This window comes from Microcebus murinus, chromosome 6 (genome assembly GCF_040939455.1).
Source record: "Microcebus murinus isolate Inina chromosome 6, M.murinus_Inina_mat1.0, whole genome shotgun sequence".
In the NCBI taxonomy this organism is placed as follows: Eukaryota; Metazoa; Chordata; class Mammalia; order Primates; family Cheirogaleidae; genus Microcebus; species Microcebus murinus.
This window is the reverse complement of record NC_134109.1, coordinates 74,405,253-74,423,896: the sequence shown is the minus strand read 5'-3', so window position 1 is coordinate 74,423,896 and position 18,644 is coordinate 74,405,253. Positions and strand designations below refer to the sequence as shown.

The 18,644-nt window shown below is 39.8% G+C and overlaps 1 protein-coding gene across 7 annotated transcripts in view; it reads right to left on the bottom strand.

The window, feature by feature from the left end:
- Nucleotides 1–18,644, bottom strand: part of FMN1 (formin 1) — a 389,771-nt gene that overhangs the window by 91,552 nt on the left and 279,575 nt on the right. The window lies entirely within an intron of this gene.

Sequence of the window (18,644 nt, the reverse complement as noted above, 5' to 3'; positions counted from 1 at the left end):
CAGAAAAATTGCTGATCTGGGACAGGTAGAGCATTCAGCTTTTGATTCTCCCAAAATAAAAAGAGGCAAAAACTACTTGAGGACCAGCTTCAGGGAATTAAGGGCCCTGACCCTCTTCAGATTCATACTCCAAAACTAGAGCTTGAAAAGGATTTTCCAGAAATGTCCAGGCATCCAAGTTGTCTGACACTGACAAACTGGTGATTCCTCGGGGAGATACACACATCCCAGCACAAGAACTAACCAGGTTAGGCAGGACTGAGTCTGCTCTGTGTGCTTCCCATTCAACCTACTCTTCCTATGAATTCTCTGCTAGCACATGTGAAATAACTTTATGTGATTTACTTCAGACAGAATATCTGGAATTTGTAATAGACTGCTTTGTTGATAATCAAGTTGCCTTGAATTGGAGAGTTCTGACTTCGCTGCACGGAAATCATAATAAACCACAGTGCAACATCACAAAAGGCCATTAACCCATGCAAGAGTCACCTCCCCAAGGTTTCTATGTTTGTGCCAGTTGCAGAAATGCGCTGGGTTAGGAAAAGATTCATTTCTCCAAAGCCAGAGCTGAGTCATGATCTCTTTTGTCTATTGACCATGGCCAGAACTTACTGATATATCATTGTCCGAGAGACTAGATAAAGGCATTAGAATTTTCACCATAAAGAAATCATGCCACCTGGTTAAAAAATAGAGAAACATACATCACAGATCTTAGAGGAATTTAAAAACATAGAAGTGTGGCATTTGGAAGAAGAGGGTCAGGAAGAGGACCTTCGTTTACATTTGGAAGTTCCCTTCCAGTAATCAGGCATAAAGAAACTCGCATCCCAGAACCTTTACTACCTTGACCAGCAAAGCAACAAGCATGTCAGCATTGAAACACAGAAAATGCAAAAGAGGCCCCTCAAATGCCCTCTGACATTAGTTATCTGACATGTTTCATCTGCAACATTGCCAACCAGACTGCTAAAACCCTAGACAACTCTGGGAGACTAAAAGCCTGTGCTGACAGGTGCAAGCATGGCTTGAGGGAACCCTTTTTGTCATTTTCAGAGTCAAGGTCAGAACATCCTACATTCCCAGAGGTATCCATGGTTTCTCGTAATGAGACAGGGATGCCAGATGATAGGGCAGGAGGACCTAAATTCACACTCTGGCTATTAGCATTGCTATTCATACTTTCTAAAAGTTTTTAATGGAGGTTATCTAGAATATCTGCTATTAGTGATTCTGATGACCAGCCATTACAGTGCTCTCTAGGAAACACTGTCCATTGGGATGCAAAGACTAATTCTTTTAACCCTTTGCACTCGCTTGCTTTTTTCTCATTATCTACTCGACATTATCCACACTCAACATCCGAGTGCAAAGGGTTAATGACCAACCTTATTGAAGAAATACAAATCCTACCCTCAAGACAAATGGGAAACAAATTCCTTAAAACCAGCCAAACCATCAGTTCAAAACATCCCTTTTTCCCCCACACTTTTACCTTTCTTTGTAAGCTTATATGTCCTCTCTATAGTATCTACTTTATAACTTCTCTACTGTTATCAGATTTCCATTTACTTCTTTCTAAGTAGGTGGACCTGTGGCCAAAGAGTAAAGTCGGTTCTTCCCATCACTATTCTTTTCTCCAAATAGGGGTGCTTTGTTTGGGATAGAGTGATGTTCGAGGAGAGAGAGAAAGACGACAGATCTAGGATATGTTTTGGAGGTGACACAAATAGGTCTTTTTTTAAAAATTTATTTTATTTTATCATATTATGGGGGTACAAATATTGTTAGGGTTACATATATTGCCCCTGCCATTCCTCCCCTCACCCCCTGCCTTACCAAAACATCAAGCATGTCCTACCCCCAGGTGGTGCGCATCACACCTATTTTGTAAGTATAAATTCTTCCCCTCCTCCCCCCTCCCATCTGCCCACCACCTGATAAAAGTTTGTGTGTTTTTTTTCTTTTTTTTGACCTTTGGGTTACATTGTATATCTTTGCCTTTCCCTAGGAAGGGTTAGAGGTATTTCTTCCCCCACACACTGCTTGCCACAACCCTAAGATGTGTATCTTCCTCTCCCCCAAACCCTGGTGGGCACTATCACCATTTAAGCACCATAGTTTTAATCAGTCAGTACCAATTTGATGGCGAGTAGATGTGGAGTCCGCTTTCTTGATCTTGTGTCACCTCACTTTGGATAATAGCCTTAAGCTTAATGCAGGATAGCATAAATGGTGCTAGCTCACTGTCATTTCTTAGAATTGAGTAGTAAACAGGTCTTGCTGATGCATCCAGTGTAGGGTTGAGGAAGAAGGAAGGCTAAGGGATGAACACTGAGTGGCTGGTGGTGCCATTTACTGAGATTGGGAATAGTGGGGAAGGTATCTTGTTTTTGTTTGTTTTATAAGAGAAGAAAGAGACCAAGAGTTAACTTGAAAGCTTAAGTTTTCTCTGGTCTCTGTAAATTATAAGGCAAGATCATCCATAGAAAACAAAGGGGAAAAGGTACAAAAGAGATAAAACTATGAATGAGTTTCATTGCTCATTCAATTAAATTCAAACTCCAGGAATTTAAGACCCTTCCTTTTATGGCACCTTTCACCTGTATTTCCCATATATTTAAGCAACCAAATGCAAATTATTCAATTTTTCCTAATTATATCAACCCACCTCCCAAGTTCTGTGCCTTCACTCATGGGGGTTTTCTCTGCTCTTACTCTCACCCCATACATATTTTCCACTACATCTGACAAAGTCCTGTTCATCCAAAAAAGTTTCTCTGAGATGCCACCATTGCCATAAAGCTTTTTCCAATCCAAATTTTTTGCATCCTTTAAACATCTCTCGTACCTTCTGTATAGCGTTTATGTTTTACTTTTAATTGTATTTATTCATGTACTTATATTAATCCCTGAGACATCACCATGAAGGTTTCATTTACTTGTCCCCAAACTTTTCTAGGGAGCTCCATGCATCTGGCCAAAACATCGGATTTCCTCAGCTTAACTAAATAAAATTAGCATTGTTGACCCCGACTCAGGTGAGCTTTTCGGGGATGCAGTGTGACCTGCTTGTCTCTTCCCTTCTTCTTCCCTTTCTGGGAGAGTTGTGCCATGCGTTCAGAGTTTCTGTACTCCTCAAGCACTGTGAGGTATCCCAAGCTGACCTGAAAGGGGTTAGTATATTTTAAAGACCCTAGAAACATCCACGATTTCACCCTGAGGGGCATAAGCAAGGATGTAAAGGTGATTGTCCTGATTGGGTAAGTTCTGAGGGTAGGCCAAGAACAGACCATTGATCAGATACACTTAGAAAGACATCTGCTGTGAAGAATCAGCATTTCTCAAGAAACTTTCATGGCCACATAAACTTTTCTGAAGATATCCAGCTACAATTCTAAGAACACATGCAGCCATATATAAGGGAGAGCTAGAATTTCTCACGATATATTAATAAACTGGGAGAGTCCTTTAAATCCTTTAATTCACCCTCTACTATATTCAAATTCTAACAATTTCATTTATATAGAATTATTTTTTATGAACACCAATAACATGAGACATGTCTACAATTTTGTAATAGGATATAATTGAAGCTATGACAGTAATTCCTTCAAGGGCATTTCTCTCTAATGAAAGCAAAGTTAAAGGCAAAGCTTGCCTCCCCAGTTACAAAAGCAAAACTTCTACTTTTGCCCGAATTAACAGGGTTGATCATTGCAGCTCTCCCTTTGTCCTGGCTGTGGTGTCAGAGCCCAAGGGGTGCCCATCAAATGGCTCAAATTTTATGAGGCCATATCATGAGGTGGTAAAGAACTTGTGCTTGGATGGAGACCCACCTGGGCCCAGGTGGGCTGCAGCTTGTTTTTCACATCTGCAAAATGGGGACCTCCCTACCGATAGGCACGACATAAGAATTAACTAGGATAATGCACGAATAGTGGTTTGCAGAATGCTTGGCACTAGCAAGCAGGCTCATAAATATTATTTGTTATTTTTATGATTTAGTAAAATTGGTTGGGAAACATGTCAAAGTCAGCACAGCAAGAGAGTCATGGCTGGGGATTATTCACTACAGATGCTAGGCACGATATTTATGGAAATACAGCCATAGCGCAAATCTCCTGTTTAGAACATAGGGATAATGATTTTCATTCCCTTGCCGAAGTTCCACCACCCATTGCGAGAATTCACTGAAGAATGCAGGCAAACTCTTGGGGAAAGATGAAGCAAAATGTAAAACAACTCCCCTAGGCCTCTGAACCTCATGGTTTTGAAATTAGAAACTGAAACCAGTACAAATGAGAGCAGCTCCACCACTGTGCTCGGAGGTCTTCTCTGCACCCCCATGGGCTGGGACTCCCACGTGGCCTGTTAGAATTAAACTTCTCCACAGGATCAAAGGAGAGGGCTGCCCTCTGACTGTCCCTGAACAGTCGCGCGTTCCGGTGGCCAGGCAGCTTGCCCGCTCCAATTAATTAACTTGGCTTATCCGAGATGCTTTCTAGCAGACAAATGGGAGACCTGAAGACTAATTAATGATGACACTGGAGACTGCCAGTGCATGAAGAAGAGAGGTCATGGACAAATCCACAAATGTCGTTTATTGTCCAACTAGAAGACTCGTATACAATATTGCTAGACCACCAAGGTTGTCTCAGACACAGGCGGTGCCAGGAGACTTGGTGTTAAAAGCCAAAGCACCCCTAGGTTCTCTTTATTTTTCTCTCCACAAATTTTTTTTTTTCAATTAGAGCTATATTAATTTCTGAAGTTAGCAACAAATAAGTTATCACTGTGAGAGCGAGGTCAAACATTAAAAACCAACACATAATGAAATAATAGAGACTAAACTGAGATTATTCTTATTTATTGGGTAAGCACTGGTGAAGCATTTTAAGTGCAAGGAAAGAGATCACCTTGAATGTTTTAAGATTTCAGATACTAGGCTGTTAAGATCATAAGTGGTTATTTGTTTTTTGGTTTTGATCCTAAGAACAAGGGAATAAAGTTTACTGAGCCGCTCAAAAAGCATGAGTAGGTTAGAAGGATATAGAGGCAAGACCCAGATATAATCAATCAGAATCTAATACATGTTTGATCACTTGAACAGCTAAAATGCACGTGGGCAATTTTTGTTATGAAAATATGGAATGTGTTTCTTTCCCTGTAAGTTGCAGGATCTGTGGGCTTAGTTAAGTCAGAATACATTTTAAGAGGAAAGGGAAGACTTATCTAGGCTCTCGCTTTTCTAATCTGGAATTCTCTTTCCTCTCCTCTCTGTTTACCCAATTTCTACCCCACCCTTCCATGGTCCTATGCGCCAGTTCTATCTTTTCCTCATTTTTATGAGATCCTCCTTCTCACATGCTCCATGCTTCAAAGACCACCATGGAGCCCTCAGACATTATAGTGAAGGGGTCACTAACAAAAATGTCTTGGTGGATATGGCATGTATTAATTACTGTTTTTAATAATATGAACTACAGGTAAACATGTGACTTATTTCCTTTCATATTCATATACTCCAATCTCCTTAGTAATTGAGTCATAAGACACCATAACATTCTGCCTAGTGCTTTTTGCACAATGTCAAACAGCGATGGGGACGAGAGTGGTTAGAAAGAGTGACGGCCCTTTTGGCGTTCTGCCCCCGAATACACTTTTATCAAAATAAACTTTAAAAACAAATTCAGAACTCAAAAATCTCAAAATTAGCATGACCTACACAATTTTTTCACAGTATTGACCTTGAAGTGAATGATTAAGGAATTACATGAAATTCAATGTAATAAAGTACTAAGATAAAAACAGCATTTTTTTTTTTGTTTTTGGCTGGTGGCAATTCAGGGACTTCTATGAAGTGGAGAAATCATATTTAAAATTAGTAAAAAGCTGGGCACAGTGGTTCATGCCTGTAATCCCAGCACTTTGGGAAGCCGAGGATTGGAGGAAGGACTGCTTGAGGCCAGGAGTTTTGAGACCAGCCTGGGCAACATAGCAAGACTCTGTCTCTACAACAAATTTTTAAAATGGGCCAGGTGTGGTAGTGCATGCATGTAGCTATTCTGGAGGCTGATGCAGGAGGATCAGTTGAGCCCAGGAGTTTGAGGTTGCAGTGAGCTATGGATCCTGCCACTGTCACTCCAGCCTGGGTGACAAAGTGAGACCCTATCTCTAAAAAATATATATATGAATAAATAAAATTCATAAAATATTAACAATTTTGTTTTTCATTTGCCTATTAAAGGTTGGCACAAATGAGAAGGTACTGTTTTGCAGCTGTCTTCTGTATATACCTTTTTTTTAAGGCCACATAGAAAAGGCCACATAAGATTGGAAGTTGATTTAAGTTAAAAAAAGACAGAAGCTTGAAATAAAAAGCACATATTTCATGTTCTTGATCTCTAGTGCTAAATATTAGAGGTATTTTAAGTCTTGTTATGGTAGAGTAATGAGTATTGTTATTGGAAATCAATCAGTGGGAATGGGTGGATGGGAGCAGAGAGAAAATCTATTCTGGAAGAGACCTACATAGATTAGATTTTGAAGGGGACTGATAGACCCATATTTTTTTTTTCTTTGGCTAAAGAGTCTTCCAAAGCCCAAATTTCAAATGAGACAACTGCATTAATGACCCATGCATAAACAAGCTATACGTAGCCAAAGGGGGAATTCAGCTGATAGTACGTCTAAACAATTCTTCCTAAGGACTGTATTTATCCAAAGGCAAGAACTTGTATTTAAAGTGCTCAGAAAACTTGAATGGGAGTTAAAATGCAGGCCTTAGATGCCTGGTACCTGAGTTGGCATGTTACCTCATGATAACAGAGACACATAGATGGACTTACACATACGAGTGCCGCTTTGTATCTGTGCACGCACGATGTCTGTGCCCCCAAAGCTAAGTAGTATATTATGCTGAGTGTCTAGAGCTTTGGTATATTCCAAAAAGTGGAAACAATCCAAATATCTACCCATCAACTGATGAATGGATAAATAACATGCTCTCCATACATACTAATATTATTTGGCCAAAAAGGGGGACGAAGTGCTAATACATACTACAACATGGATGAACCTTGAAAACATCACGCCAAGTAAAAGCAGCCAGATGCAAATGATCACATATTGCATGATTCTACCTATGCATTTCTACTTATGCATTCTACTTATTGCATTTCATTCTACTATGAAATGCCCAGAATAGGCAAATCAACAGAGACAAAGCAGATGAGTGGTTCCTAGGGCTGGGAGAGAAAGGGGGTAGAACAGAGGGAATGAGGGTCATGGCAGAGGGGCATAAGATTTCTTTTAGGAGTAACACAAATTTTCTATAATTGATTGTGGCGATGGTTGTGCAACTCTGTGAATATACCAAAAGTCACTGAATCACACTTTAAGTAGGTGAATTATGTGGAATGTGCTCTGATCTCAGTAAAGCTGTCTTAGAAAAGCTAATTAGAAACTCAGCTTTAAACCGGAACTATAATGAACAGACAATGAAGAAGGCCCCATTTGTGCTTCTTTTAAAGTAATTTTTAAAATTTTAGGTGCAACTCTGTCTTTATTACAACAGTTATAATATTTACTTAACTATGGATCAGAAGTGGGAAATGAGTTTGGGATGCACATACTTGAACGGTTAAATGTATTAGTCTATTTTCAAAAGGTAGCAATTAAAAGTCATAAAAATAAAAGATCTGCTAAGAAATAATTGAACTTGACAAGAGAAATATAAGTAAAACATTTAAAAGTTTACTAATTTTTAAAAAAGTGAAACAAGAGCTTTAATACATGCTTCACTGTAGGAGATAGCAAAGCATATGAGTGTATCTATATGTATATATTTACACATATACATCAACAATTGATACACTGAAAAAATATCCTCTTTGAATTACTCTTAATCTAAAGACGCATTCACTTATTCTGAGTTTGTCATATACTTTACTGGCCAGGAAACTTATTTAATCTCTCTCTGACTCTTAAGTTGCTTGATATATAAAACCTTGTGAGGAGTAAATAAATGTACAAGAAAAAGCATTTTGTATATTGAACAGTAAAATGCTACCCAATATACTCTTTATTCATTTAAAATATTCAAACAGTGGGAAGATTGGCTAGCTAACATATGTACATGGCTTTATTTTTTTTAGTTTCCAAGAGTAGTTAAATAATAACAGCAACCTCACAAACTCTTCGAATAACTGACATTCCTAGTATTTATGTGTTTGATAAACAAATCATTATGTTATAAATAGGCTAATCCTTTTCACAGCCAGACCATCTTTTAAAAATGGCCAATACTCACTTTTCCTACTTCTTACTCCCTGAACCACTGAAATTTATATCACCTCCATTATGACATTGAAAAAACACTCTAAAGTTACTAATTAACCCATCCTGTGGTCAGTATCCTTTTTTTTTTTGTATCTCCTCTTAGTTGACTGCCCAGCAGGATTCTAGAATTACTTCTTTCTTGAAATACTTTGTCTCTTAGGTTCTGTGACCTCCATTCTGGGCTTCCTTCCTCTACCTCTCACTGCTTTGTCTTCTGTGTGGCCTTATCTTCCTATGGTTAGTCATGAAACATTGAAGTTCTTTACAATTTAGCATGAGGTTTCTTCTCCTACCATGCTATGCTCTCTCTCCATACAATGTCATCCAGGTAAAACCCTGCAGCAACCATCTCTAAGATGTGACTTCCAAGTTTCCATGTCTAGCCCACAATTTCAGTTCCAAAAGAGCACTTACATTCATCATTTCCCACCAGACTACCATAGTACCTTCCTAACTGTTCTTCCCACATTCACCCTTGTCTCCTCCTGATTGGTTCTCCATACTGGAGTCAAAGTGACCTTTATAAAATCTGATTATGCCAGTCTCTGTTTAAACCCACCAGTAGCCTCCATTACTCCTAGAGACTGTCCCCAATCCCTTCAAGCTGGCCAACAATCTTTAGGGATAAATTCTTGGAGCCAAGCACTCCACCATCCTCAGATGAGGGCCTGGGTGGGTATTATGGAATATTCTAGTTTTTGGGAAAAGTGATGTTGTCTTTCATCACAAAGGAAGAAGAGTTTGTGTCTCTTTAAGGAGGAAAGACAGATGCAGAGAGAAGGGTAGGAAAAGAGAGGAACAACTGAGTTGGAAAAGGCTGGCTTCAGTGAAGCCTCCTGAACTCACACTGCTTGCTGTGAGTGTGGGCTGTGAATACTGAAGATAGAGCTGAATTTTATGCCGAGTTTGGACCTAGTGCAGAACTAAGGCACCTCACAAGGAAGCAGAGGTGCCTCCAACTCACCCCTCTAATACTTTTGCTTTCAAGTCTTATGAATAGCTTTATTTTATGGAGATAGTAATTTGGAATAATTGCTCTTAGATCACAGGAAACAAGGTAGTTCCCAGTCCTACTATGAGTGTATATGGGTTACACAAACACTCATACTTGAAAATATTTATTGAGCATCTGCTATATGCTACTGTGCTGAATGTTGGGGACAAATATTTAACAAGTGCTATTGGTTGTCTTTACTCTAAAAACATGCATAGTCTAGTAACTATAGTGAGACGTAAGGAAATGTGAGTGACTATAGTGAGACACGAGGAAATGAACCAATTGTAATACAATGTGGCTCACAGAACACTGGGCAGGGGTGTCCGATTCACACCGGGCTGGGGGATAGTGGCCAGGGAAGGTTCCCCAGAAGAGATAACTTATGAGTTGAATTGCAAAGGTCAAGGAGGAGCTAGCCTTCAGCCAAGGACAATGAAGAAAGAAGTTGTTTAAGGAAGAGGAAATACGAGTAAAAGTAAAACATTATGAGAATGCATGGGCCATCTCAGATATTAAGTAGTATAACATGTCTGGTGCTCAGGGGCCTTTCTCTCCTCCTCAGATCTCTAGTGTTCTGCATCTAGATTTTGGTTTAAAGGAAAAAGTGTCTGTAGGGAAATCTGCCTTGACCCCAAGGTCTCCCAGGTGAGTCACTGGGGTGAGCAGTGAGAAGGCACCAGACCAGCCTGGTTATGGAAAGTACCACAGCCCATGTAGGGGGCTTTCGATTTTATTTAAAGTGTTCAGGAAAAGTTTCATTGGGAAGATATCTGATTAGAGATTTAATCAGAGTAAGGGAGGGAGCCATGAGCAAGCTTAAGTGGGAAAATCAAATATTATTTAGGGCCGCGTTAAGTTTGAGATGTTAGACACGTGTGTTGTATACAAAAGTCTGCAGTTCGGGACTCATGGCTGGATAGAAATACACACTGGGGAGTCATCGACATAAAATTGGTATTTAAAGCCACGGCAGATGAGGACTGGCCATCGAGAGAATGTGCCAAAGAAGAGAAGGGGTTGCAGAACAAACCCTGGGGCTTGTAAGCAGCAAAAGAGAGGCCAGCAATGGATGGAGAATGAGCGGTAAACAGAAAAGCAGGAATATGTGTGGTTACATGACCTGAAGGGAAAACAGTATTGCAAGAAAGAAAGAAAGAGCGAGCAGTCAGCTCTGTGCACAGTTGGAAGGTCAAGTCAGACAAAGACAGAGAAACATCCACTGATTCTAGTGACAGGAGGTCACTGATGATCTCAAAACCAGTTACTGGGGAGTGGAGGTTGCAGGGAGGAAGCATAGTTGGAGAGGGGTAAGTGCAGAAAGATTCTATAGCCACTTGCTTAACAAGTTAAGCTAGAGTGATGTGAGTGAGGCCTAAAAGATAACTCCAGTTCTCCCTGTCAAGGGCTAACTAGCAAATGAGGCCATGGAAGGACTGTTTTCTTGGTGACAATAAAATTGAATCTGTTCTTATCTGTGTAGGATGTTTTAGATGTAGTTTCCTTTGATGGTAGTAGGACTCCTTAGAAAGATTCCTTTTTTAATCCTTCAAGAAGACTCCCAAAGCCCTCATCTCACAAAAATCATTCTGTACATGACGACATTTGCTATGGCTACTCTGATCAAGTGCAGAAGAGGTGCAGGCTTCTAGAGAGTGGGTGTCTCTTTCCCCAGAGGAATGTTGTGCAAAAATAAACCCACCAGGAAGCTTGAGCCCAGGGGAATCCCATGATTCTGATTCACTCCACTGAGGAAGGCTGCCCAAGATCAAATTTACCTTAATGTCCCATGATCGGGAGGGAGTATTCTCCATGAAAAATTTTAAGCAGAAGTGACAGGGCCAAGTGAGGACATGCCAGCATGCTTTAGGACTTTTGGAAAGACTTGCAAAGCTGGGCCACCGACTACAGCCTTTGCACGGAATTGTCTGAAGCACTATTCAAAGGTCCCTCCTATCAAACGTCACAGCTGAGTCAGAATTTCCACTGTGATGATTATGTGGTTATGGATGCAGCCTTGGTCTGTGAGACATTAGCATGAAAAATATTCATTAATCACCTACCCATGACTAGGCCTAAATATAGATGGATTGAGCATGATTTGATTTATAGGGTGTTAAGTGATCCAACCACTTATTCAAAAATATCCCTTCCAGTGGTCCCCACCAATATCGTCACCCTTAGAAGTCTTCCCTTGAAGACTGTAACTTCAAAAGATCTCATTAGGAATGCATCTATATCAGTTGAAAAAGAAAACATTTTCAAGGAGAATTCATTAACACTTTAGTATTCATTTATTTCTAAGATTGGTTTAGAAAGGTAAGGGATTTCGAGCAATAGATAGGAAAGTTGGATCCTAATTGAAGAAAAAGGCATATTCAGCAAGGTGCTGCTCCCTGGGTAGGTGGTAAAATAAGAGGCCTTAGCAGGTGGCCCCAGGGATGGAACTACAGGCATCTGGAAGGACAGGGAACATGTCTTGGAGAGGAGCACAGAAATTAACTTCTAAAAAATATTATAAAGGTAATACATGCACATAAAGAAACCTATAAGACATTTCAAAAATACCAGGAAAATAAAATCAGTCATAGTGCTATGACCAGAACACAGCCACCACCATGTCATACTTTGGTACCTTCCTTTTTCAATCTTTGTACTATATCCCTTTCCCCTCCTGAATTTTATAGGGGATGCCTTTATATGTCATTTTTATAAACTTATACTTGATAAGGAACTTTTGTACTTTGATTCTTTCTATTAACATCTCAGGCTCTCTTTCTCATATTATTTCACAAAATCCAGAAACATGTTTAACAGCCACATACAATCTCATCAAGTGGAGATACCATAGTTCACTTAATTCTCCTGTAGTTGGATAATGAAGTCCTTTCACCTTATTCCCATCATGAATCAGGCTTTGAGTCACATCTCTGCCCATACACACTTATTCTAAGTTTAGGATGACTTCTTAAGGATAGACACAAGAAGTGAAAAAAGGAAAAACCTTAGACTTCTCAAACATAGTGGCCACACTTTTTTTTTTTTTTTTTTTTTTTTTGGTACAAAAAGCGTTATATCACAATGGGAGAAATGAAGGGGAGAGATTTTGGAAATAAACCTATCTTTGGTGCCACTTTGCAGAGCTGGCTAGCTCCATATAGCCTGCCACTGTAATATAGGGGCTATGGTCATTGCATTTGAAGAGCCAAATTCTAGAATGGAAAACAGTGAGATGACCATCTCTCTCCACTGAAGGTGATTTACTCAAACCCAGAAGATAACTGGTGATATACAAAAGTTGATACAAAGTCATCTGCCTTAACCACAGCATAAGACTAGGTTTGAGGCCTATCCATGAAAAAAGCTTTTGTTATGAAAGGCCCTAATATGTCATATTTAATTCAAGTGCACATTATGCTATTGTCAATACCAGCAGAGCCATATGAATTCTGGGGATGTCTACAAGCAAATTTGAATCAAATATTCATAGCTTTGAAATATACATGTATACAATTAGAGGCACACATAATCTTAAGATGCTCAGACTGGCTAATCAACAATATTAAGTAATGATCTGGACATGTGATTACAACTCAAGCTGTTTGTAAAGAACACACAGAGCCAACATTTTGAGGCAACCCATTGAATACTATCTCAGGAAGTACCCACTTACCAGTGCAAGTCAGGAGGTAAAAATGATGAGGTTGCTTATGGATCGGCAAAGGCAGAGCAAAGCTCTGTCCGGCGGGATGCCTCACTCCCACAGAAATTACGCTGGAGATAAAGCAACACATTTTCCCCACTGCTCAAATTAGGAAAATAATTTTCCCACAGGAATGCTTAAATAGTAAACACTTCCTCTGGAGCCAAAATGCATATTTTGTGGCATTTTTTTCCTAGAATTAGGTGATGGGTTCTCTCACACATACAAATCTTGAAGACAGCAGGCCTGTCTCTTTACGATTCAAGGAAATCGGTAAGAGGAAGAGGCAGCAATACTGATTTTAGGACTATTTCCCTTCCAGCAGTGCAACAGCTGGCTACAAAGAGGCAAGTGATTAAGACACAAAAGCCTATTAGCAAAAAGCAACCTGTTTCCACAGTGCTCACCCAGGACAGCTGCAAGCCTTCCACGCTTTCTCTGACCTCTGAGCCCATGTTCCCATTTCAGCCCTGACTGGTTAGTCACATTAACTGTAATTTTCTACCCTGGAAAATGTTTACATCTAAATGAACCATGAGGAAATAAAAGAGAAAAATGGAAAGGCATAAGGAGGAGAGAGAAAAGAAAAAGGATGGAAAGTTATTTTAAAGACACACAACCTAATCTGCTGGATGGTTTCTGGTATCTGGTTTTGGCTACGGGAATCATTGGCAGAGCACGAAGCTGGCAGCTACTGCTAATCAGTTTGCCACTGTCTTCAGATTTAATGCAATATTTGGCGCAGGCATTTTAAAAAATCCTCTATTCCAGCTAAAATATTTACACAGTCCTATGTGTCTCACTTAATGCCTGTTAAGCAATCGTCTTTTAAAACTCCACAGACACTTGTAAATCTGTCGGGAGAATTGTAGCCTATAAACAAGGCTTCATATAAAGAGGGCTGCATTGTCAATTTTCTGGGAGGAGGGATTTCTTAGGATGTGTCTGGAAATAAAAGTTGAAGATCAGAAATAGTTTAGAGTGGGTAACAAAGTGGCTAATAGTCTCACTTGCTGGACGCCGTTAGTGGTATTAACGGGAAGCCTCCAGACACTGACCTCAGCTATTTAAAGCTGTGCTCTCCTGTAAACCTGTCATTGATCCTACCTCTCCCTTGAGTTATGGCACAAGGAGAGTTACTGGTCCAGCAGCCCCTGGTATTCTGTATCCCAGGGCCTGTCAGGTTAGAGAAGATGAGATGGTAAAGTCTTTAACAGGAGGCCATGATATGGCTACATGCAATGTGAGTGTGCGTAAATGTGTCAAGAAGGATGGGGGACTCCGAGAGGGAAGGGGAAATTCTGGGCAGGGCTGATGTGCAAAGAACAAGATAGCTGAAATGATGAAGTACCCCCTGAGAAAGGCTATGTACCAGAGATCCTGAAATGCCTATTAAGCTCTCTCACATCTTCAGCCCCAATGTTAATGAGACTAGGTGATACAATTTAAACACAACGGAGGCCCAACCATGCTATCTCCTGCAGGCCTAGAGAACCCTAGGAATTTGTCTCTGTCTTCAGGATGAGTCAGGTACTTATGATATGACCAACCAAACTGCTTGATAGTCTAATTATTCCTAATAGGCTAGCTGCCTTTTTATTATTACCCTATCTCATTGACCAACATGCCATTGATTATGATTCACAATTAATTTTATATTAGCTTTAAAGAAGAAAAACCATACATTAAATGTACACATCAGTTTTAAAAGTCAGCTCCATCTTAAAGCACTCAATTTTGGAGTGGGTAGTTTGGGGGAGGTATGTTTTAGATGGCAAAATAGTAGGTATTTGTATTTAGTTTCTCATAAACTTTAGTATTAGGTATTTGCTCATAATCTTAAGATATATATCGTGCCTTGAATCTGGAGCTAGCACATATTTGTTGATTCTCTTTACAGGATCACCATCAGAAAAGGCTTTGCAAATGTTTTTGTGAATCTGCAGAACAGTTGGAGGGCAAACTCTATGTACCTGTCCACCCCTATCAGTCCGACAAGTTTAATCACTGTTCTCAGGGACAGTCAGATCCCTGTTCCCAGAGCAGAAGAGAAATCAGAAAAATAAGTAGAAATAAATTTCTCTCCTAGAAAAAGGCGATAATATTTGCTCTTAAAATGTGTTTATAAATGACTTGATATTTCAGTGAGTTTATTTAAAATTACCAAGTTAACCCAGTGCTAAGGATAAATATTTGCCGAACCAATGAACTGATTGAAAAGGTCAAACAAGGTCAGTCTTATATTCTGCAGATTTTTTTTGATACCCAATTTGATGATGGTTTTAAAGACCATCAAAATGGTCTAGAAAAAGTTTTAGAAAACCAGTCAAGTTAGCAGTTTTGGTACATTAGTCATTAGAGATTTTCCTTGGGTTTTTCCTCTTTCTGCATGTTATAGCACAGGGAAAGTTACTAGTCCAGTGGTGCCTGGTCTTCCACTGTGACCTTAGACATATTGCCATTTAGCTCTGAATCCAATAATTCCTTGAAAAGTATACCAAGTTCTCAACCTGCAAGATCAAAAGCAAATGGCCCTTACATGACCAAGAGTGTCTTAGATCTCAGCCTGCTTTGTGTGTGCTACCTCATTTCACTCTCACAAGAACCCTAGGAGCTTCGTCTTGCTACTGTCCCTATTTCTAGGTAAGGATGAGTAAAGTCACACCAACAGTAAGTGGCTGAGTCAGAATCTGAACCCATGGGTATCGTCCCCTGTGGCCCAGTGCTATCTTGCCTCCTACCCACACATCTACAGGGAAGTTCTAGAAAAAATGTGGAATACCTAAGAAAATACTTTGTAAACTGCAAGGAACTAAGCAAATGTAAGCTAAACAAACAAACAAACAAACAAGTGCTACCACTGGGATCTCTTCATTTTAAATGGGGAAATAAGAGGTCTATCAGGAAGATGGGTTATTACGGCACCCAGCAGAGACTCAAACCAGAGCTGCCAATTCCCAGGTGGGTTATTGGTCTTTCCATAGGTACCTAAAAAGGTAGAGTCACAGTCTATGGCCCCTACCCACCTAAGAGCCACACTGAGGCTAAGAAATCTGGGAGAGATAAGGACACTGGCTAAAACTCCAGTCCCCTTTGCTGGGGCTAAAGAGATCTCCTTCTAACTTCACTAACTTGGTCATCTGACATTAAAAGAATCCATTTGTGGATTGTAACTCTTCCACAGAGTCCAAGGTACACAATGTACTTGAGCAGAAAAATATTTTGATATTCACAAAACTACTCACAAATCTATTTCTGCGATGAAAATGTTTTGACCTGATACAAGTCTATGACACTGTAGCTGCAGCGCTGGCTTGGCGATCAAAAGATGCCAGTTCTATGTCTGGATGGGTCACACATAGATCATGGCCACACTACTTCCTATCTCGGAGACTCTGTGTTCTCAGCTATACACGCTCACCCTACTCACTTCAAAGGATGAAGCTCTCTGCACAGGTAAAGTGCCACCATCATAACCACATCTATACCTTTTTAGTATTTTTAATGGTAAATATAAAAGACCCTCTGTTAATGAACTTGCCAAGTTAATGATACTTTCCATTCCTCCTACTTGATTCATTCTTCCCACCGTTGAGTAGAATCCTTATCAAGAACAGTTGTGTTGTTTCCAAAACTGTTTATATGGCAGTTGTTCCTTTCATTGCAATTATTTAATGTAATTAAACTTGAGGATAGACTATAGGTATAAGACTGTGAGAAAGTATTTCTATAAATTTAAATGAAATAAGCTACAATACTGCTGTTAAATATAGGTCCAGGAGACTAGTGGAAACTGGAAAGACACGGCAATTAAATGCAATGTGGTACTCAGGATAGATCCTGGGATAGAAAGAGGACATGAATGGAAAAACTGGTGAAATCCAAATAAAAACTAGAGTTAACAAAAATATATCAATGCCAGTTTCTTTGTTTTGACAAACACATCACAGCAATGTAAGATGTTAAAAATGGAGAAACTGGGTAATAGATAAGTGAGAACTCTATGCTATCTTTGCAACTTTTTTGTAAATTTAAAATTATTCCAAGATTAAAAATAAAAGTTTATTTTAAAAATGGGGTGGGCAAGACAATTTTAAAAGAATAATTAGATGATCTATTATGGATATGGAGTATGCTGGAAAAACTTACAGGACTCCATTCAACAGATTCATAATGCAAGAAAAGGCCTCATCCCTGCATCAGAAGACAGACAAATGATGTAGCATTTAACTTGTTTTAAATTAAACTATTAAGGGATATAAGGATCATTTTCCGTGATTCCTGATTTTGGCCAATTTTTTTGCATTAACCAACCACACTGGTAAGAGCTCTGCTCTATAAAGCTAGATGGTATCAACACAAGAATTTTTCAAGCATGGATTAATGCAAAAGCAGATCTTTCAGAGTCATTTACAAAGAGAATACCTGAGATCCAAGCCTGATATAATTTTACAGTTGACTTTTATATCCTGTAAATGGTCAGAATTCCTGAGATTTTTAGTTGTTGTAATTAAGTCAGTCTAGGGAGAAATTCAATAGCCCTTTACTGAATAAGGAGAACTGCAGAATGCTCTGAAATAGCACAGTAATAATCATCATCTTAGAGGCTCAACAGTTGGAATGTACCTTCAAAATCACCTAGCAAACTACCCTTCTAATGGCACTTAAGCTACTACCCATCAACCATAAGACAGTCTTCTAATAAGCCATGGTGAGGACCCCACTGCTGTTCAAGGCCATCAGTTTTCCCTTCAGACAGCTTTAAAATCTACCTCTCTGAGGCTTCTACCCACTGATGCTCCTTTGACATCTTTGGCCATAAGGAAGTAATCTAATTTCTCTCCAGTAGCAAAGTCAGCAATTATCTAAAGCTGAGCCATTTCTGCCATTTATTCACATTTGTTCATTCATTCAGTCACCCACTCAGCAAATACTGATTGAATAGCAACTATGTGACAGGCCCCAACTGGCGCAGTAAATATAAACACCAAAAATTTCATATTAGATATCTGCCTTCACAGAGCTAGTGGAGGGAGACAGAAAATTTATAGATAAGGAGAAAATAATGGCAACGTCAAGACAGAAGGCTGTCGTAGAGAGTGCCTATTCGAAGTGGCTGCTGATGACTGGGCGGGCAGGGAAAGCTCAAGGCATGGGGACGTCTGGGAGAAGGACGTTCTAGACAGAGGGCCCTAAAGCAGAAACAAGCTCGTGGGGTTGACACACAAAGGCCTATGTGGCTGGAGTTTAGCAGGCAGGAGGGGATGGGAGGCATGAGATGAGACTGGAAAGGAACAAGTGGGAAAAATTATGCAGAGCTTGTAGGGCATGAATATGAGGCTGGATTTGATTCCAAAAGGAGGAGTACGAAATAACAAAGTGCTGTGACCCATGTGGCAGGTGGAGACTGGATTAAAGAAAGGGCAAGAGTGGAAGCAGGGAAACCTGTTGGGGCCTGTCATCAAGGTGGTGGACATGGGAGCAATGAACTGATTCCAGATATGTTTTGAAGACAGGGTTACAGCAGGGCTTGCTGATGGACTGGCTGTCCAGTACGAGGGCACAGGGGACTACAGGGTAAGCACCATACACTCTGCTTAT